The sequence below is a fragment of the Antechinus flavipes genome, chromosome 3 (assembly GCF_016432865.1).
Source record: "Antechinus flavipes isolate AdamAnt ecotype Samford, QLD, Australia chromosome 3, AdamAnt_v2, whole genome shotgun sequence".
Lineage (NCBI taxonomy): Eukaryota > Metazoa > Chordata > Mammalia > Dasyuromorphia > Dasyuridae > Antechinus > Antechinus flavipes.
The window spans coordinates 297,279,712-297,302,218 of record NC_067400.1 but is presented as its reverse complement, the minus strand read 5'-3'; the positions used below and the strand labels follow the sequence as shown (position 1 = coordinate 297,302,218).

Genomic DNA, 22,507 nt, shown 5'->3' with positions numbered 1-22,507 from the left:
CAGACATATTAAAAAAGACTCCCAATAACAATTGTCATGAAAAAAGAGAGCTCTGACCCAGACCATGACAAGGCCCTGTACTTTCCCCCTTACAGCTTTTGAAGCTCCTGGCTAATTTTCTTATCTTTAAAATGTGAGATTAGTCTGGATCAAGACTTAAGAGAGACAGAGACAGAGACAGAGACAGAGACAGAGACAGAAAAAGAGACAGAAAAAGAGACAGAAACACACACACACACACACACACACAAATAGAGAGAGAAGGAGATAGATGAGAGGAAAAAGAGAGCAACAAAGAGAGAGACATACAGAGAGACAGAAAGAGAAAGAAGAAAGGAGGGAGAGAGGGAGGGAAGAAGAGAGGAAAAGAGAGGGAGAGAAAGAGAAAAGAAAGAGAGGGAGAAAGAAGAGAGAGAGGAAGGGAGGGAGGGAGGAAAAGGGAGAGACGGAGAGAGGAAAAAAGGAAAGAAAGAAAAGGAGAGGGAGAGAGAAAGAGAGGAAAGAGAAACTATATTTTAGTATTTTTTATTTCCTTTGTTATCCTATGCATGTATTTATATACATTTAAATACAGTATTCTGAGAAGGGATCTATAGGTTTCCCCAGACTACAAAAGGGATCCATGACTCAAGAAAAAAAAAAAAAAACCTAAGAGTCTCTGAACCACATGACAATAATTGGTGTCTTCCTTTCTGCTCTGAAGCAGAATTCTGTAATTGTTTACCTTTCACTTATCAACTTAAGAATAATATAACTGCAGGGACAGGAAAGCAATGTTTATAGTTAGAAATAAAAAAAAAAACACTATTTTAGGTTTAATAGACAGTGAATGCAGGAAAGAAGGATTTGTATTTTTCTTGTCAATTTTTGTGCATGAAAACATATTGGAGCACTATCTATGTGATCCTGAGCAAGTCAATGAACTCTGTTTGCCTTATTTTCCTCAGCTGTAAAATGAGCTGGATTAGAAAATGGCAAACCATTCTAGTATTTCTGCCAAGAAAACCCCAACTGGAGTCATGGAGAGTTGGACATAAATGAAAAACTACCAAACAAAATTATCTTTACTCCATGGAAGAGCTCTGCACTTCTTACTCTCCTATTGAGGACAAGCAAACAATAACTCATTTAACCTTCTAGGGATCCAATGCCAGAGGTAAGATAGTAAATGAATAACAACCAATTTATCTTGGAGGAGGGTCAGTGCTTATGATACAAATTTTAAAATTTAATTTGCTTTATTAACATTTTCTCCATTACTTTCTTATGTTTAGAAATCAACAAAGCAATAACTCGTCCTAATTTGTAGCATTTGTCTTTTTTTCTGAAGTATAAATGTCCATTTATACATTTTTATTTTACTTTACATGAACAATTACTACCATGAGCTGAGATTATAAACTGGCTCTAACATATCTCTGTCCCATTGTTACAAAGAACTTTGGTTTCTGGATAAAAACTTTTTCCTCAGCCCCGTAAACTGACTCACATTAATCCCTAGAAATCCAAGCATTAATTAATCCCATAGACAACTGGTTATTGCTTTGGTAGTTGGTCTCTTCCAGTGAGCTCTCTCAAAAGATGTCCAATAGCAAGGCCCTTATTGATGGTTCTATAGGTAACTGTTAGAACCTGCTAACCTTAGATAAAGCATTAAGTCAGCTATACCATGCAGTATCATTCCTCCTATCTCAATACCCTTTTGCAAAACATAGATTCTCTAATGCTTTCTTGGTTCAAATTGACTTCTTAGATTCAGCCAAAATTCAGAGCTCTTGGCACTAATTCCTTATTGATCATATGCTATAGCCTGCTCACATATGCATTAACATTTCTATTGCCTTCTATGTGATAGTCTGTTTTCAGTAATCAGAAATAGTTGTATCCTATATCCTCTAATTCTAAAAGGCTCTATACATCACAAAAATAATTAATTAAATTGCAGCTTTATTAGACACACTCCACCACCTAATTTACAGCTTACCGCTACCCCTTCTGCTATTGTGGACAGCCCTTGTATTCTAAGGTTTCTCTCTCTTTTCCTATTTCCCAGCACTTCTGTATTTATCCTTTTTTGTTCAACCAAGGAAACTTTTTTGTGTAGTTTCAAGCGTAGAAACTCCTATGCCCATGGGTTTCCTATGGTGTACTTTGACAAATAGACAGATTATACCACAGTGACAGCCTTTCATTAGTACTTCAACATTTCAAGTACCTGAGTTTTGCTGGTATAGTATTCCTTTCACCAACATAGCCCACAACCCCTCTAGCACTTAATGGATGATATTTGAGAGTTGTTACGGCTGGAAAAATTCATCACCCCGTGGTCAGCCTAGTGATTACCCTCTCTGACCTCATATAGGCCAGTCCCTGGGCATGAGACATCCAATCCAATCAGGAACATGCTCAAAGCTTTTCAATTCTGGTAGAATCTATGAAATTTTATTCTCCATTGTCATAATCTTCCAAAACCCAAGTTTGCTTCCATAATGAAGCATCAGACTTGAGTGGAAGCAATAAGAAGTTTTTACAAAAGTGCTGTCTGAGGGAGGTCATTATCTGCAAGAACAATCAGAAAGGCTTTATGAAGAAGATTTTTTGAGTTGGATTTTTAAAGGATAGATTTCACATGCAGAGAGAGGAAGAGGGCATTCCAGGGACAGGAAGCAATATGAACAAAGATATGGAGGCAAAGTACAGAGTATTCTTGTCTGTAGTGATGCTACAGATAGATTAGGAAACCAGAAAATTATGGTAAGTACTTTATAAAAGAAGATGGTAGGTAAAAAATTGGGAGGGGATAGAAAAGTAGCAAATGTAACTATATAATCTTATGCAACAAACAAGTTTATTAAGATGTAATTCTAAATGGGGCTTATAAGTTGTTCCTATTATTTCAACTAGTTTCTCTTTATCCTCCACAACTAACTTGTTTCAATCTTTTCAAGAACTTATTTTGCAAATTTTAGTTTCATTTTCTTATAGAAGGAAATAATTCTTGATAATAAAAGGGATATGCACCATCCTATGGCTTTTTTTTCCCCTTTCGGGCTAATGTTTCAAATTCCAACCCAATTTCCCATGTCCAGTCCATGGCAATGTGTTGGTGCTCAATTAAGAAAAAAAGTAAAATATGAAATAAAATAGATTTTTAAAGAGGCTTTTAGTGGCTGATAACAATCCTAGCTCACAAAATGAACCTCTTAGAACTGCCTTCCTCCCTAAGAGAATGACATATCAAGCATGAACTGAGTTCTACATAAATGAAAAACATGAAAAACTCAAGCTGTCGCTATCTTTATAACTAAAGGAGAAGAGGTTTTCATTTTTAAGTCTGATTTATGCTGCTTTCATTGATGTTTCTATTTTACAATCTTCACTTTTTTAGAGTACTTTATAGGGACTTCAAAGACTATTCTGGGAATTAAGCAAGTCTCTGCTTTTATGATGCTACTGGTTTAATAATTAATCAAGAAATAATTAACTCCTATATGCTCAGCATCCAAGTAGGTACTAAACTTTTGGTTAGCATATCCTGCTATTGATAGACTATATACCTGGAGTTATTCTTCTAGTCATTAATCAATCAACATGCATATGTGTCAGGAACTATTCTAGGCACTGGGAATACAAAGACAAAAATGAAACAGTCCCCACCCCATGGAGCTTACTTACCACTTAACTAAGGTGATGTGACCTACTGAAGCATCATCCATCTTCTCTTATCTGTTTCCCTGGCATATACATTTATGCAAGACTGATGACTCTGGTTACTTTTGTGAGACACATAGTATCCATAACACAAAGACAAGCTCAGAAAAGTGATAGGGAAAAGATTATAGAAATGTCGCATTTTGTGTTCATTTTTTCTAAAGTACAATGTGCCATTTGGAATGTCGGGATGGAAAGATTACCCTCCTTTTGGAAGATTATAAATATTAACAGCTGACACTCATTTTCCCCTTGCAATAATCCATTGTTAGATGGTCTTATGGTAAACGATTAAGGACCAATTTTCTGGGAAAAATACAGACACAATTTTAAGCTTAATCAGCAATTTTTTTAAAAAATCAGCATTATTATTATCATTTTCTGCTTTATTTTATTTTTTTTTCCTTTGCAAAAAGGTACCTTTATTTATGAGAAGAGATTACCGACAAAATGAAGAGGTAGTAAATATGAAATAGATTAAGAAGAGCAATAGAATTATCAAGAAAAGGGATTTGAAAGAAGCCATTGAAGGAATATGCTTTGTGATGTATGCAGTGAGGAGTTTATCTGCTTCATTTTCTTAAATCTAGAAAATCAATCCCTAATTTGTAGCTTGTTCATTTGTGGCTATGCTAATTTTAAGGTAAAGGATTTTAGAAAAAACTAATGCTTTGAAACTCATATTTTCAGAACAGTGTCCCATAACTATAAGCCCTTAGTGAGTGTGTGTATGTGTGTGTGCATGTGTGTTTGTGTGTGTGTGTGTGTGTGTGTGTGTGTGTGTGTAGGTGTGTGTGTGTTTTGTGAGAAGGGTGGGAAATAGCTTGTGCTTCTAAGTCTGATTCTTGGAGTACAATATTGATGGAATCCTTGCCCTGATATGGGAGCCCCACAGTGTGATGAAGCTGTTTTGATCAATAAAATTCATATATCCCTAAGCCTCTCAATATTGGCACTTGTTTTAGTCTCCTCAGGCATGTAGGGGTAAAGGAAATCTCTCCACATAGGTGGCAGTAAAATCTGCACTTTGAAAAAGTAGAAAAAGACATTTGCTGAGAAGACATAAATAACTTTTCTAATTTGATAATGTATAATGAATAAGGGCTCTGTGAGGGAATAGATCATATCTTGTTCACTTTTGTACCTCTTCCCCTCTTTCCCTCCCCAATCAATACTTAGTCTACATAATTATGTATAGCAGGTACTCAATAAATATGTTGGAAAAATGAATAAAATTTAATTACTTATTACTGAAATTAGTGGTCTTTCTTCTGGGGCTGCTGGGTAATTCTAAATACAGATCTAGACCTTCAGTCAGGAAAACCTGAATTCAAATGCAATCTCAGACATTTACTAGCTATGAGACTTTGGTAAACCACTTAAATACTGATTGTCTCAGTTTTCTCAACTGTAAAATGGGAATAATAGCAACACCTATCTCAAAGGATGATTGTAAGAATCAAATGAGATCATATTTGTAAAAACTGTTCAACATAGTGCCTGGCATATAGTAGCTACTCCATAAATGCATATTCTTTTCCCTTTTTCTTTCCTTCCCAACTTTCTTAAGTACAAATTTATATAATCAGGTCCTTAAAAAGTGCCTACATAGAGTAGGAACTTAATAAATGTTTGTTGATTGAGACATTGTTATCCACTTAAACAATCTATTGTCCTGCCTAGTTGTCAGGAGAGCAAAATTATTTCTCTCTGTTCCTTTCCTGGTAAGGAAAATACAGATAAAATTGAAGTGAAAGGAAGAATATGAGATGTCCTATAATCTGCATAAATCAGTTTCATCTGTGGCTAAGCTTTAGGTAAATTAGGACCAGAAATCTTGACTCTGCAAACTCAACTAATTTTAATGTTTTTGTAAGATTTGTTAACCTTCAGTTTTTAAGTAAAGGTTTATTTTGGAAAATCCCACCTTTCTCAATTGAGTTAGTTAAGAAGAAAAAAGATTTAATAATGAATTTCTTGATTCCATATATGATGATGCCCTACCCTGCCCTGCCCAAAGAGATAGGAGGCAGTGGGCAAAAAGTAAATGGGAATTCAAGTGTGATTTTTACTTTGAAAATATCGTCCTAAAATTCACTTAAATGTATAAATTTCACTTAAATTCACTAGATCTACAAAGCACTTCACATCTATTATCTCATTTGAATTTCTTGATTATTTTGTGATAATAGATGGTATATTTCATTTTACTGCTAAGAGAACTGGGGCTCAAAAAACTTAAATGATTTGAATATAGACACATGATTTATAAATTCCCAGAGAGGTACTTGAACATACATCTTCTAAATCTGAGCACAATATACTTTGTCTTATACCAAGTAGAAACATCTTACTTGACTCTATAAAGGCCTGGGCCTGTCCCTTCAGAGGAAATGTGGCTCCTTTTAGTTCCAATTCTTTGACTAAGTTTTTGGTTATCCTTCTCTCTGATGATAGGGGAGGGAAGTGATTTGTATGCATATTTGGATATGTTCTTACTTAATTTTTTTTGGTAAAAATATTTTCTTAATTGTAACAATTTGAGTTCAAGGAAGGTCCTAATGAAGACTAAAATACCCATAATTCCCATTGAAAATTCAGACTTCATCCTAGTGCTCTCTGGGAAGCTATGACTTTGGGCTGTAAGCAGCAAACCCACAAATACTTGTGGAGAATTTATTATATAAGGTAGTCTGCCAAAAGCAGACCTCTTAACAAAAACATGTACATTTCCATACTTCAAAACTCCCCCACATCCTTTAGGTTTCTTGTTATTTATTAATAAACAAGAATGCTTTTGGGTAGTTTTTGGTTTTCAGTGAGTACTTTATGGAAAATTAGTCCTGAAAGTTGTATGTAGATTATTCTCCAGAGACTAACAATAAATTTAACTCAGACATTGGAAAAGAATTTGTCTCCAGTTTCCTGTAGTATAATTTTTTAAAACATGAAAAAAGCATTGTGCTCTCTTTCATGTGAGACATTGTGTGTTCTGGTTTTCTTAAAGAGATTAACTAATAATGTAAACTTGTGAGAGCCTCTTCCCCTTCTCTGAGTCTCAGTTTCTCTCATTAAAAGGAAGGAAATTTAGAAAGGAATTTTAAAACTTTTTTTTATCGACCCCTTTGCTAGTCTAATGAAACATATGGACCCTTTCTCAGAATAACATTTTAAATGAATAGGATTATAAAGGAAACCAATTATTTTGAAAAATAATTAGCATTTTTAAAAGTGCATAGACCCTCAGGTTAAAAATCCTAGAACTAGATGATTTTGAAAGTCCTATTCAATTGTTATACTCTATGAATCTTTGATTGCCCTAGGATTACAAACCTAGAGTTGAAAGAAACTTTAGTTTCCCTTTGCTTGCATCCATTTCCATGCTTTTACAGATGAGATTCAGAGAGATAAAGTGATTTGTTGAAGTTCTAACTGCAAATTTGGAACAATTTCCATTCCACTACTTTGTTTACCTTTGTCACAATCCTATGATAGGATGGAAATTTAAGAGGTCCTCTAAATCCATTCTTGGGCTCCTAGACAGCCCAAGGGTTACACTTGAGGTTTTTTTTTTTTTTTTTTGTCCTTTCTTTAAGGCTCTAAGAGAGGGCCCATCTCTATTCTCTTTTAAAAAATATTCTATTTTCTGACCAATAACCTATCCTGTTGTTTTAGTTATCTTTTTGCTCCATTGTTATAGATGCAGAAAGGCTTACCACCATTTTCCACCTAGTAAACGTTTTTTATGACTATTTTTAGGAGCTCTCTAAGTTTTCTTTTCTCTAGGGGTTTTGAGCCTATTAAAAATTTCATAGCTCTGATTTTCTTTCCTTTAATTATATTTTCTCTTTTTCTAATGTAAGCTCTCTCTATAAGTTCCCTATAATTCTCACCATTGCTCTTACATAATACATCATTTTTTCCATACTCCACATCCATTAGGGAATGTTTTAAGATGTGCTAAGGATAATGGTAGGATTGCCCAGTAATTTCTACATTTGAAACTTTAAATGGGAAATTCCAATACCAATCTTGCTGATGTATATTCATTTCTAAGTCCTATGCCTATCTGACATGTTTAATCAATTCTTTTTGTTTTAACGGTAGGAAGAAGCATGCTATCTCATCCAGAGGGAAAAAAAAGCCTAATAAATAGAAATATGTATAGAATAATTTTACATATATATGTATATACATGTATATACACATATTTGTGTCATATGGAAACCATCTCTAGGGTGGAGAGAGAAATAAAAGGGAAAAAAATTTATATGATACCTTTGTTGTATATTTGGAGGGAATAGCAAATTGTATATAGTAGGTTTGCAGTTTCATGTGCAATCATCTTTTTATTATGCTGTGTTATGGAAAAGCTTGTACTCTGTGAATTAAAAAAATAAAACACACCAAAAAAATGGAAAAAAATGGAACTCTCATCTTGTTTCTCTACTTACATACTTCTTACTATACAATTCACATTTTCATAGCACATTAATGTTTATAAAGTTTGTATTGTATAAAGTAGGATATTTTTCTCACAACAATTTTAGGAGATAGGTAATAGAAGAATTAGTATTTCACAGAAAGAAAAATAACATTAAATTGATGAAGTGACTTGCCTAACTTCCACAAGGTTTTATCTCAAGGTTGGAGCTAGGACTTGAACACAAATCTTCAGGTTCAGATCCCTTTTCACTATACCATGTTGTTTATGTATAACTTTAATTAACCTGGTCCCCTCCTACCTTTCTAATCTTCTTTTATCTTATGTCCTTACTCCCATGTACTCTGTGATACAGTGACATTGGCCACCTTATGCTATTCCTTGCATAAGACACTCCATCTCCAGACTCCATATACAAGACATTTTTATTGCATGTTCCTTCTGCCTGAAATACATCATCTCTACTTCCTGCCCTTTTCATCTTTACCTTCTACCTTCCTCAGCTTCCTTCAAGTCCAATTGATATTGCATCTTTTATCTGAAGCTTTTCCCTCTGAGTGCTTTCCCTCTGAGATTATGTTCAATTTATCATGTATTATCTCATTTGTTTTTATATTGTTCCCTTCTGTTAGACTCTGAGATGGTTTAGGAGACTACTTTTTCCTTTCTTCACATCCCGGCATGTATTACATTGCCTGTCACATAATAGCCACTTAACAAATGCTTATAGACTTATGAACTTCTCCTTTAGCTTCTTCTGGGTTTTTTTAACATAGTATATAATTGTATATTCTTTTCCTCAATACATGTCTTTAAGGTTAGAGACCATGTTTTGTCTCCCCTAATTCCTACCCCAGTGTTTTGCCTACTTCTTAAAAAATGTTTGTTAAAAATTGTTAATTTTAATCAAAGCCATTGATAAAAATGTCATATCATCAAAAATTGGAGATAGAGGGGAAATTGGTTTTGAGCCCAATATCTCACTTAACAGACAAGGAAAACGAAGTACATAGGTTAAAATGATTTTATTTTCCAAGTAATTTATGATTAACATCACATTCACAGCAGGAAAAATAACAAGAATCAAGGTTTTCTCACTTCAAAGACAGTTTCTTTTTAATTTTCCTTGCTATACCTTCCATGCATTCAATGAAACTGTTGTTTTGTTTTGTTTGTTTTGTTTTTTGCCTTCTAGGTCAATGACAATAAATGTCAAACAATATCATGTCTAAGGTCGACTCTAGTGGAGATACTGGTATTATCCCAAATGGACACTAATAATTATTAAAAAGTATAACCCTCTTTCCTAAGCATTGTGTATTAGCTGGTCTTCACAACATTTTAATACCAAAAGTCTAATTACATTCAAATTAAATTTTACTTTTGTATTTCTCTTTAAGGGTATAGACACTTTTGGTGCCAAGGTGATGGAATGAAGAAAGAACCTTCTGAAATCCTTCTAAATACTTTTCCAAACAACTAGAAAAACACCTCAGAACTGATCTAGGAGCAGGGAAGCAGTTTGCCAGACCAGTAGGAAACATCTATCTCACTGTGGTGGAGGAGAGCAAGGTCCAAAAGTGACAGTAACAGTCAGTCTCACCACAGAGAGACTGCAGGAGGACTCTTAGCCACAGGCACCCCAACAGTGGGGCTGCCCCTGAGGCTAGGGAGCAGTCTGTGCAGTTCAGCCAGGCCCCACCCCAGCAACTCCAACTCCACCAACAAGGCCCTGACTCTATTGCTGACCAGTATGAAGCCCCATTCCAGGAGTAGAGCAATGAGAATCCACTCCTGAAGCCTACCAGCAGAGACTCCATTTCCAATAGCAGTCCAGAAGCAGGGACCCACTGGGGTTGACCAGCAATAAGATCCATTCCCCAGGATCAGCTTCCAGAAAGACACTGTTACCATAAAAAACAAAACAAAACTCAGTAGCACAGCCCCACTTTTGGACTCTACACCAGGGGCAGACAATAGGAGGATCCAACCTCAAGTATAAGTCAGAAGGAAAACCTATCTTACAAAGAAAGCAAGTAGCTAAGCCCTGAAAACCAGCAAAACCCAGAGTAAGAACCAGAGTCCAGCACAAAAAGTTTGGGACTGTGCAGGCCCAAAGGCCTACTCTCAAATAAAAACATCAAGTCACAAAAAAGGAAGAAAAAAGTGAGGATAAAAAAGCTTGACTATAGAAAATTGTTTTGGTGATTGGGAGGATCAAGGTATAAACTTAGAAAAAAGATACTAGGATCAAAATAGCTACATGTGAAGCCTCAAAGAAAAATGTAATTTGTTTTCAGAGCCAAAAAGAATTCCTAGAAAAACTTAAAGGAGATTTTAAAAAGCAAATTAGAGAAGTAGAAGAAAAATTGGGAAAAGAAATGAGAGTAATGGAAGGGAATATTGAAAAAAAAAAATCAGTAGCATGAGGAAATGATATATAAAAAAATTACCAAACAAAATGATTCCCTAAAAAAAGGAATTCACCAAATGGAAAAGGAAGTACAGAATCTCACTAAAGAAAATAATTCCTTAAAAATTGTGATTGAACAAATGGAAATGAAGGATCTATGGGACATCAAAATATGATAAAACAAAATCAAAAAAAGTTTAAAAAATAGAAGAAAAATGTGAAATTTCTCATTGGAAAACCACTAACTAGATCTAGGAATAATAGAATAAGAATTATTTGACTATCTGAAAGTAATGACCAAGAAAAAATTCTGAACAACATAGAGGCATAGTGGATAGAGCACCAGCCTTGAAGTCAGGAGGATCTGAGTTCAAATTTGACCTCAGACACTCTAACACTATGTGACCCTGGGCAAATCACTTACCTTCAATTGCCTCAGCAAAAAATAAAAAATAAAAATACTCATATATTAAAACAAGAGGGCAAAACAGAAACTAATAGAATCTACCAAGAGTTATCTGAAAGAATACCCAAAATGAAAATTCTAAGAATTATTGGAGCCAAATTCCAGAGCTCATAGGTAAAGGAGAAAGTATTACAAGCAGCAAAAAATAAATAATTCAAATATCATGGAATTACAATTAAGATTACACAGGATTAGGCAGCTTTCACATTAAAGAATGGGTTTGAAATGTGATATATGAAAAGACAAAGGAGTTAGGATTAAAACTAAGAATCACCTACCCAGCAAAATTAAATATTATTTTTCAAGGGAAAATGTATATTAAGTGAAATAATGGACTTTCAAGCATTTCTAATTAAAAGACCAAAACTGAATTTTTAAAAAATGACTTCCACAAACAAGACTCAAGGTAAACATAAAAAAAGGTAAACAAGAAACATGAAATAAAAAAATGAGAAATTCATTAAGGATGAACTTCATATTTCTTTATGGCAAAATAATATTTGTAACTTAACAACTTTACCTGCATGAAATCAATTAAGAGTATATGTAGACAGGTAATGGATATAGAGAGCCTTTGATGGGATGTTACCCCCCTCTTCACAAAAAATAAATAAATAAATAAAGGTAATAAGAAAGAAAAGTGCACTAGAAGGAAGGAAGAGATTAAATGAAATAAATTACCTCACATAAAAGATGTATGAAAAATTTATTATATGGAAAGGAATCTGGGGAAAGGGAAGGGTTGGGTTGGAGGGCAAAACTTAAATCTTACTCTCATTTAAATTGACTTGAAGAGGAAATAATATATGCACTCAGATGGCTATAGAAATCTATCTTGTTCTATAAGGAAGTAAAAAAGTGAATGGGATAGGACAGGGGTAATAGAAGAGGGAGTGGTCAGAAATAAAATGTGTGAGAAAGGAAAGCATGGAATATAAGGGATACATGGGGATAAACAAGTGAAAAATATCATGGAGGGAAAAACAAAATTAGTTCTCATAACTGTAAATGTGTATGGGATGGACTCATTCATAAAATGGAGTGGACAGTAGAATCGATTAAAAACAGAATCCAACAATATGTTGTTCATAAGAAATACATATTATCCAGAAGGATGCACACAGGGTAAGCAGAATTTGGAGCAGTATCTGTTATGCTTTAGCTAAAGCAAAGAAAGCAGGGGAAGCAATTATGATCTCAGACAAAACAAAAGTAAAAATAGGTCTAAATAAAGAAAGAAAGAAGGATACTATATCTTGTTAAAAGACACTCGTGACAATGGAGTGATATATATGCTAAACTCCAAATGGTACAGCATCTATTTTTTGAAGGAGATAGGAGTTATGAGGTGAAATAGATAATAAAACTATATGGAGGAGGACTTTAATTTTCCCCTCTCAGAACTCAATAAATTTAATCAACCAAAAAAAAAAAAAACAAGAAAGAAGTTAAGAAGAATAAAATTTTGGGAAAGTTTCTTATGATAGATATGAAGAAAATTGAATGAGAATAGAAAGAAATGTAACTATTTTTGGAAGCATTTTGGCACCTGCACAAAAATTGATTATGTATCAGGACATAAAAATTTCATAACTAAGTATAGAAAAATAGAATTAGTAAATGCCTCATTTTCAAATAATAATGTGATAACATTATATTCAATAATGGACAATGGAAAGAAAAAATTTAAATTAATTGGAAGTTAAATAATCTAACCCTAAAGAACAGGTCATTAAAACAATTGATCATTTCACTAAAGAAAATAACAAAAAAAAAAAACCAAAATTTGTGGGATGCAGCCTGAAAGTGGTATTTGGGAGAAAATTTATGTCTTAAATTGCTTACATCAATAAAATAAAGAAAGAGAAGATCAATGAATTGGACATGCAACTAAAAAATCTAGAAAAAGAAAAATTTTAACTCCCCAATTATTTGGAACCAAATTGAAAATCATGAAAAATAAAAGAAGAGAATATTTTTTAAAAATGTAAGAAAACTATTAAATGAATTTCTGATAAAGTCTTCATTTTAAAAATATATAATGAACTGAGTCATTATGCAAATCATTCCTCAATTGATAAATGGTCCAATATCAGACAGATAAATCAAAGCTATCTATATTCATATGGAAAAAAAATGTTTTCAGTCTCTATTGATTAGAGAATTTCTCATTAAAACTCCTCTGAGTTACTACCTCACACTTAACCAAGTGCTTAATATGACAAAAAAAGGAAAATGTTGAATGTTGGAGAAGTGTGGGAAAACTGGGACACTAATGCATTACTGTTGAAATTATGAACTGATTCAATCATTCTAGAGAGTAATTTTTAATTATGTCCAAAGGACTATAAAACTGTGCATACCCTTTAATTCAACAACATCATTAATTGGTCCATATTCTGAATATATCCAAAAATATTTATACTAGCTCTTTTTGTGGTAGCTAAGACTTGGAATCAAAGGGAAGCCGATTGTTTGGGGAATAGCTAAACAAGCCATGATATATGATCGTAATGGAATGCTGATTGTGCTGTAAGATATGATTAGCAGGATAATTTCAGAAAAATCTGGAAAGACTTACATGAACCTACACATAGTGAAGTGCATAGAACCAAGATGACAACATTGTACACAGTAACAGCAAGATTGTTCAATGAAGAATAATTTATAACTTAACTATTCTCAGCATGCTTTAGTCCCAAAGAACTAATGATGAAGTATACTATACACCTCCAGAGAAAGAACTGATATTATTTGAATAAAGACTGAAACATGATATTTTTCACTTTCTTTGAGTCTAGAGGAGTTCAATTCAGTAGGAAATGAAATGACCATTTTTCTGCATCCCCAAGGAGGAGTTATTTCTATTTTCCATCATCTTTACCAATTTGATGAATGTAAGATGAAAACTCAGAGATGTTTTGATTTGTATTTTACTTGTTAGTGAGTTGGAACAGTCTTTCATATGGTTGTTAATCGTTTGTAATCTTCTGACAACTACATATACACATGCTTTAACCACTCTTCTACTTCTTTGGTTGTTATGTACTTTAATTAGTACCAGTATCAGACTTTTGGCAAAGATATTTAAGGCAAAGATTTTTTTCCCCTGGTGGACAGAAAATATCACATCTCTAACCAAATTCATTCAAAAATATATTTATTTTTGAAGCATTAAAGATGCTATTTATCAAGGTTAAAAGAACCTTGAACATCTACCCAAAACTTTCTTCACCACAGTCCTGTGAGATAGGATGTATAAATATTATTATTTCCATTTTGTAGAATAAGAAACAGACTAAGTAAGGTGTAATGATTTTGTCTCTGACTGTTAAGCCAGAATTGGACTCAGGTCCCTTAACTCCAAGCATACTCCTGTCTAGCATGCCAGGATGCTTTTCTAAATTGGAAATTTTGGTTTTCTTTCACTTTGAAAAACACTGCAGTTGGAATTCCCAGAGTAGAACACAATTGATAGTGTACTGTTTACTCTCAGGAACTTCATTTTTAACAAAATGCAGGCCCCTGCATCCCTCACCCAATGTTCATGAAGGACGAATGAAGAATCCCTTCATCAACAAATTCTGTTCAAAGCTTAATTTCATGATCCTGTGAACCTCAAAAAGTTTGAAGATCCCTCCCTAAAGATATTTCCTAGAAGTCACCCTCTTGTCTATTCAATTCCGCTTCCCTTTATTAATCATTTATGTAAATAACAAGTTATCGACAGCTTCATTATTCTGTCATTTTCAATGTGACTTAGCAAGTTGACAAATTAGAAAGAAATTGTATCTGGTCCTGGTTTGTTATTCCACAAAAACAAACTTAAAAAAAATATTCTCAATGATATTATTTTTCACAGATTATTTTTTTATTTCTAAGACCATTTCTTCTTTACCTCTGCCTCAAAGTTCTATCTTCCTTTAAGACCTGCAGCCTTAACACAATGTTTTGCATGAAGTCTCACCTCATTCCCACCAATTATTAGTGTCTTCTGTCTCAAAATACCTTGTATTTAACTCTTTTGTATGTTTGTTTTAGTCACTATTTTTTTATTATTTATTGCATTATTTATGCAACTATTGATATTTCTACTTGTTTTCCATGTCTGGATGTAAATTCTCAAAAGGGAATGCTTTAGTGTTTTTACTTGTATTTCTAATGCTTGATCCATCAAAGGTAATCAATAAATATTTTTACTTGATTGTTGAATACAAAGAAAGGATGCTCTCTTTAGTAAAGTGATTTAAGAATTTGTCTCAACAGAAAATATAGACTGAATTTTCAGATTCACAGTTTCTTGGCCGGCAAATGGATCCAGCATGACCCAAATCAAATTAAAATGTTTAATTTGGAAAAATCCAATCCAATAAACATTTATTAAGCACCTGCTATGGACCAGGTATTGTGTTAAATGCTGAAGATACAATTAATAAAAACAAAGACAGTTTCTACCCTCAAGAAACTTATAATATAAGGGAGGAGATAATATACAAAAGGAGTCAGGAGTGGAGAATGATGTAGAGAGGATACCAAGGAGTACCCATTTTGGAGCATCTTCATCTGTGGAGTTGCAATCAGGCAGAGCAACTGATGCAAAGTAGGATGAGCTGAGTTCAGTTTCTGTCCTCTTTAAAAGAAACAGATGCTGCAATACAACTAAAATGTGTAGACTATTAAAAAATAAAATAAAGGAAGGCATTCAGAAGAATTTAGTACTCCATCACCAGAGGGAAAGAGAGCTTGAAGAATGTGGAATGGATCAAGGCTTGAGTTAGCAACATAATGGTGAGTTTAAAAGTGATGAAGATATCTTGGGAGGGGCATGTAGTTCCATGAACTGAAGCTAGGCAGGGCAGCAAATGCAAAATGGAAATTTTAATTTAAAAGTCTAATAAAATAAAGATACAATAAAACAAATAATGTTAATTTATGGTTTTCTAAGTCAATAAGCAGTTGAAAGGATTCATTTCGATTTATTTGACACCTTTTTATTTGACACTCGTAATGTAGAGGACAAATGACAGTTTTCATGAATGTAAAATAACAGTTCATTAGTGCTCACAAAATAGTAGTGTGTATGTTTGTGAGCCTTTTAAAATAGGCGAGAAGCCAAAAGCCTACATAGGCGTGTGTTATTCATGACTAATGAAGTGCAGGAAGATAAAAGGCCCCATCTGCACAAATTCTAGCTTTGACTAGTCTTTATAGTACTATCCTTCATGCATATTAAAATGCATAATGGAAATAATACATATATATAAATAATCTGAAAAGATAATTTGATACAAGTCACTCAATAGAACACTAAAATCCTGAAAACACTTGCCAAAGCACAAAAGGCAGGAGATGTAGCATGTCTGCAAATACATACAGGCTCAGTCTCATGTGAATATAGTAAAATATATTGGATTTTCATACCATGAAAAGCCTATGATGACAGATGTGCTACTGACAAATGTCTATAAAAATCCATGACTATATAATTGTATCCTCTAGGAGTTTTGGTAATTGTCTGCCAATGGATAAAAACCACCAGTTTACTCTTACTCATAGATTTACTTTATTCTTAGGAGTTTCATCTAGGGATAAAGTACATGGATCTACATAGATGTGTGAGTGTGTGTGTGTGTGTGTGTGTGTGTGTGTGTGTGTACACATATATATTTATATTTATATATATATAATATTAAATATAAAACTGCTTCTTTGTATGATAGAGTCAGAGATTTGGCAAAGTTGGAGAGTCTAAAATTAAACCCAGATCTTTCTACATATAGTTGATTCCTTACTTTTTTATTCTGACCTTTCAAATCCACTTTTAAAAAATTCATTAATAATAGCTAGTATTTATTTAGCATTGTAATGTTTGCAAAGCATTCTCCATATGTTATCTTCATGCTATCTTCACGACTCACAGATGAGAAAATGAAGATGTTACTTGCCCAACTAATAAGTGTTTGGGGCAAAATTTTATTGCCGATATTCCCCAAACCAAATCCAGCATGCTTCTTACTGCTTGGTTTTAGGTACTGAAAATAAAAACAGAAATAAAAGCCATTACCTAAAAAATTTTACATTTCTCTCATAGTAAGGGTAGACAACATGTACACATATAAATAAATACAAGATACATGCAGAGTAATTAATAATTTACTTTAAATAAGGGTATGAAAGAAAGCACTAATAGAATTGAAGTGGCATATAGGAAGATCTGATAAAGGACATGGTACCTAAGCTAGGTCTTGAATGGAGCTAAGAATTGGAGAATTGGAAGGAAGGAGAAAACATTTTAAATATGGAGGAGAGTCCATGCAAACTTTCAGAGGTCGTAAAAGGAATGTTATATATAAGGAACATCAAATTGTCCAGAATGACTGAAACATAGAGTATGTGAAGAGTGATAATGAAAAATCAGTCAGGAAAGAGAAGCTGGAACCAGACTGTGAAGGATTTTAAATACCTGACTGAAGATTTTCTATTTTATCCCAGAGACCACTAAAGACACAGTAGCTATTGAAGCTTGTTTAGAAGGGTAATGTCACAATCAGATGGGGGCCTTAGGAATAGCAATTTGGCAGAAGTGCAGGATGAACTGAAGAAGGGAAAGATTAGGAAACCAATAAGGAAATTATGGTCTAGCTGAGAGGCCTATGAAAGATTGGATTAAGGTAGTGTCCGTGGGAGAGGAGAGAAGAAAGCAAATGGAAAAAGCAATAGAGAGGAAAAATACACAGGACATAGACCTGTGAGAAATTACAAGGATGAAAAGAGGCAGTGAAAGGATCAAAAATCAAGGATGGTCCTGAAGTTATGAATCTCTCTGAACTTTCAAAAGATTTTTTTTTCAAATTCTTCCTTAGGTTATCTTTGATATTTAGGAGGCAGAGCACATAAATAGCTGACTGTTCTTAAATACTTTGATGATTATTACCATTCAGTGCTAACTATATATCCTAACTAAAGCCCTTTTACATACATGTATATTTTAAAGAAGTAAGATAATTACCAGGGGCAGTTTTTATCTTTAAACTGTTGTGGAAACTTATTTAAATATACTCTGAAAAATTCACATCTTTTTCTGATACACACACATGTATGTATATGTATAATATACATGTATAAATTATATGGAATTTATACAATATATGTTTCCACATATGTATAAAGGGCTAGCTAGGTAGTATAATAAACAGAATACTGAACTAGGAATCAGGAAATTTATGAATTCAAATTGAGTTTAGAATCTTACTACTTGTGTGATCCTAAGTTAGTCACTTAACTCTGTCTCAGTTTCCTGATTTGTAAAATGAACTAGAGAAGGAAATGACAAACCATTCTCGTATCTTTTGAAAAAAAAAAAACGTCAAAAGGAATCATAAAGAGATAGACTGACAGAAATGACTCAACAACAAGGAAATGTATGCATATGTTTCAAATTACAATCCCCAGATATAAATTGGTATAGAAAAAAGGGAAAAATTACTGACTCTGGAAGTGGAAAACTTGAGATTAAATCCAGTCTCTGATGGTTATTATTTGTGTTATGTTGAACAAATTAGTTCCTTAGTCACTGTGGGCTTCAATTTTTTTAATCTAAAAAATTAGGAGTTAAACAATATGACCTCTGAAGCCCCTTCTAACTCCACAAAGTAAACCAGACTTCAGCCCATTTTATGGGACCATAACACAAAATCTTCCTGAATTAAAATTCCAACAAATTGAAATGGAAGGGATTAGACCAAGAGCTACATTTGGTGAGCATATTGACTGGAGCAGTTAATGACCAAATGGTCTAGTCACTGGGGTTAAAGACAATATCATTTGAAATAGTTATATGGAAATGGAAATATCATTCCCTCCACAAACTCTTATGATTCAGTTTAATGTAATACTATATTCACAACCAAGTCATTAAAAAAATAAAAAAGATGACATGAATACTTCTCACGGTGAATGTATTGTGGCTAGTTATTTATAAGATAGTTATATACATACTTCTATGAATGATTTATACAAACATAAATTCATAGATAATTATTAGATACATATGTCTCAAAGGATTAATGCAGTGAAAAATGAATGTATGTTGAATGAATAGATTGCAACTAATCATCTATTTATTTATTGTTATTAAAGTTTTTTTTTATTTTTAAAATATATGCATGGATAATTTTTAACATTCACCCTTGAAAAACCTTGTGTTCTGAATTGTTTCCCTCCCCTACATGGAAAGTAATTCATTACATGTTAAACATGTGCAATTCTTCTATACATATTTTCATAATTACTACATTGTATAAGAAATATCAGATAAAAAAGTAAAAAAAAGGGGAGAAAGAAATAAAATGCAAACAAACAACAACAACAAAAAGAAATATATTATGTTGTAATCTGCATGCAGTTCCCACAGTCCTCTCTTTGGGTGCAAATGGCTCTCTTCATTATATGATCATTGGAACTGATCTGAATCATCTCATTATTGAAAAGAGCCATGTCCATCAGAACTGATCATAGTATAATCTTATTTTTTGCTGTGTATAATGATTTTCTGATTCTGCTCATTTCATTTATGATCAGTTCATGTAAGTTTCTCCAGGACTCTCTGAAATCATACTGCTGGTCATTTCTTATAGAATAATAATATTCCATAACATTCATAAATCAGAACTTATTCAGCCATTCTCCAACTGATGGGCATCCACTCAGTTTCTAATTTCTTGCACTACAAAAAGTGCTGACACAAACATTTTGGCACATGAGGGTCCCTTTCCTTCCTTTATTATCTCTTTAGGATATAAGCCCAGTAGAAACATTGCTGGATCAAAGATTATGCACAGTTTAATAGTCCTTTGAGCTTAGTTCCAAATTACTCTCTAGAATAGTTGAATCAGTTCACAATTCCACCAACAATGTATTAGTTTCTCCATTTTCCCCTCCAACATTCATCATTATCTTTTCCTGTCATCTTAGCCAATCTGAGAGGTATATAGTAGCACCTCAGAGTTGTTTTAATGTGCATTTCTCTGATCAATAATAATTTAGAACATCTTTATATACGACTACTTTTCATCTGAAAACTGTCTGTTCATATCTGTTGACTATCAATTTGAGAATGGCTTGAATTCTCATAAATTTAGGTCAATTTTCTATATATTTTAGAAATGAGGCCTTTATCACAACCCTTGAATGTAAATATTTTTCCCCGTTTATTGCTTCCCTCTAATCTTGTCTTGATTAGATTTGTTTGTAAATATATATATATGTATATATATAGATATATAACTTAATGTAGTCAAAATTATCTATTTTGTATTCAATAATTTACTTCTGTTCTTCTTTGGCTACAAATTCCTTCCTTCTCCACAGATCTGAGGAATAAACTATCTTTTGTTCTTCTAATTTGCTTATAACATCACTCTTTATGTCTTTAAATCATGAACCCATTTTGATCTTATCTTGGTATATGGTGTTGAGTTTGGGTCAAACTAGTTTCTGCCATACTAATTTCCAATTTTCCCAACAGTTTTTGTCAGATAGTGAGTTCTTATTCCAAAAGTTGAGGTCATTGGACAACTAATTATTTATGATAGATGGATAGACAAACAGACACATACATACTTACATAATGCATATATCAAAAGATAAATACATAGATACATATATCATGGGAGCCAAAGGAGTAATTGCAGAGGGAAAACCTCAGTTTTATTATAGGGCAAGAAAATATAAAGGTTAATTACAGCAGTTACTCTTTCAGCATTTAGTCTAGCATTTAGTAAGCTTAATTTATTGGAAAGGGAAACTTTCCCCATCAGCTGCATCCCACATAATCTCCTTTCCAGCCTATTCTACCTCTTATGGAAGCCCCTCCAGCAGCAGACTTCAAATAGGCTAGCTTCTCTAACTCTAACCTCCCCATCACCTACTGAAATTTTTTTCTGGGGTTTCCTCTGCCTTCAGTTGAATTTATCTCACAAAGTTAATTGCTTTTAGAGAATATTTGATGTCTCTTGTCCTGGGTATGTTTTTTGAAGCTTTCCCTTAGTCCCAAACTTCTTAGTTCCAGCTCTATGAGAATCAAAGACCTTAGAGTTGAAAGAGACATCAGAGGAATGACCTTTCAAATCTCCTTCCCATGCAGGAATCCCTCCAAAACATTCCCATTAGGTGGTCAACTAGACACTGCGTGAATCAAATTAGTGAAGTTCTTCCTTATGTTGAGCTGAATTTGGCCTTTCTGGAAACTTGAATTAATCCCCAGTAAAAGTTACCTGAAAACATTCTTTAAGCTTAGGCAATTAGTAATCATATCTTATATAAAATATTCCCTTTCTATAGTGTATATTTGGATAAACCATTTTATTTCTCTGTATCTGAGAATTGTTTATCTTTACAAGCATGATCTCTTCAAAGTGAGATTTTTATAAGTCAATGATGGATGTTTCTTGTACAAGAAACACATTTTATATTTACCAAAATGTTTTATAGGCACTATCTAACTAACTTTTTTGTCTCTAGCTAAAACATGAAGCAGTAACATAGTTCAATGTATTGACTTCAGGGCCTGGAGTCAGGAATTCTTGAGTTCAGATCCAGCCTTAGATATTTACCCTTGAGCCAAATCATTTAACCTCTTTTAGCCTTAATCCATTGAAAAAGAAAATATCAGTACTATTCTTGACAAAAATATATGGTCCATGGACTCACAGAGAGTCAGATACAACTAAACTATTAAACAACAAACTCGAGAGGGGCTACATAATACATGGCCTGCATACGACATGAAGTACACAGTTTTTGGAGTTAAAAGTCCTGTCTTAAAATTCCAGCTCTACCACTTAATATTAATGTGGTTTTATACAATCACTTACTTTCTCCAGATCTCAATTTCCTTTTCTTCAAAATGAGGACTGAACTAGATAGCTTTTTAGTTCTTTTTCAGCTTTCAATATATAATCCAATTAGAAATCAGCGCATGTGTTTCCCAAAGTCTTTGTCCTTTTAAGGTGAAAAATTAATATATGAGCTGGAAAAATTTTTAACGATAAGCTATTACAAATGGTCCCAATATTGAGGGTGGTTTTAAGAGATATAAGAGTTCTAGGGAAAATTCTTGACACCTAAGTAGAATGTGAAGCTTTTTAAAAAACAAAGATTTTCATTATAAACCTGTACAAACATGTCAAGCACCACTGGGGGATAGCTCCTATCTTCAACATAATCCTATAAAAAGGAATTATTCTGCTACCAAAGGAATGATAATAACCTTTCTGAACTGATTCTCAGTGATTAGCATATTCCAATCTCATAAAACCTTTCCCATCCCAATCATTTTCAGCCTACAACTGTCACTTCAAATTTTGTTTTGTTTTATTTTCCACTGACCACTTCTTTGTTCCCATCCATTTCAGTCCAACCATTCCTCAAATCCCACCTAAGATCCTCTCAACATTCCCAGCATGTTTCTGAT

The 22,507-nt window shown here is 33.3% G+C and overlaps 1 long non-coding RNA gene across 1 annotated transcript; it reads left to right on the top strand.

Annotated features, from left to right (window-relative positions):
• The first annotated feature begins 865 nt into the window (after window positions 1–865).
• On the top strand, window positions 866–15,256 carry LOC127554027 (uncharacterized). Its single transcript, XR_007951875.1, has 2 exons — window positions 866–1,156; window positions 9,556–15,256. It is a non-coding gene; the product is annotated as an uncharacterized LOC127554027 (long non-coding RNA).
• The last annotated feature ends 7,251 nt before the right edge of the window (window positions 15,257–22,507 follow it).